The 411-nt window shown below is 39.2% G+C and overlaps 1 non-coding gene across 1 annotated transcript; it reads right to left on the reverse strand.

Annotated features, from left to right (window-relative positions):
- Positions 1-86: 86 nt before the first annotated feature.
- On the reverse strand, positions 87-159 carry Trnam-cau. The gene has a single exon. It is a non-coding gene; the product is annotated as a tRNA-Met (tRNA).
- Between the last annotated feature and the right edge of the window lie 252 nt (positions 160-411).

The raw sequence follows: 411 nt of genomic DNA on the forward strand, positions 1-411 counted from the left end.
ACTGAACGTAACCATTCCAAGTAGCTGACACTGGGTCGCACTACTTCACCAATAGCACTATCTTGCTAAACATAGTTTAGTTCGAGTGGCTGAGGAGGGACTTGAACCCCCGACCAAGAGATTATGATCCTCCTGCTCTACCAACTGAGCTACTCAGCCTAATTGAAAACCTTGCTATATATGTGACCTACATGCTTTGTATAATATTTCAAATCAAACAAAGATTCAAGTTTTTCCGAGTTAATAACCTTAAGTAAAGGTTTATCTTGTTTCAATTCGGCCAGAAAATCGCTGTTGTTTTGTTTCACTTTCATTGCATTGCTCTGAACAATTTTATACGCCTCTTCCCTCGCCAAACCACTATTTACTAACTCAAGCAATACACGCTGTGAGAAAACTAAACCTTTTGAA

This window comes from Formica exsecta, unplaced genomic scaffold (assembly GCF_003651465.1).
Source record: "Formica exsecta isolate Colony F162 unplaced genomic scaffold, ASM365146v1 C16252018, whole genome shotgun sequence".
Taxonomy (NCBI): Eukaryota; Metazoa; Arthropoda; class Insecta; order Hymenoptera; family Formicidae; genus Formica; species Formica exsecta.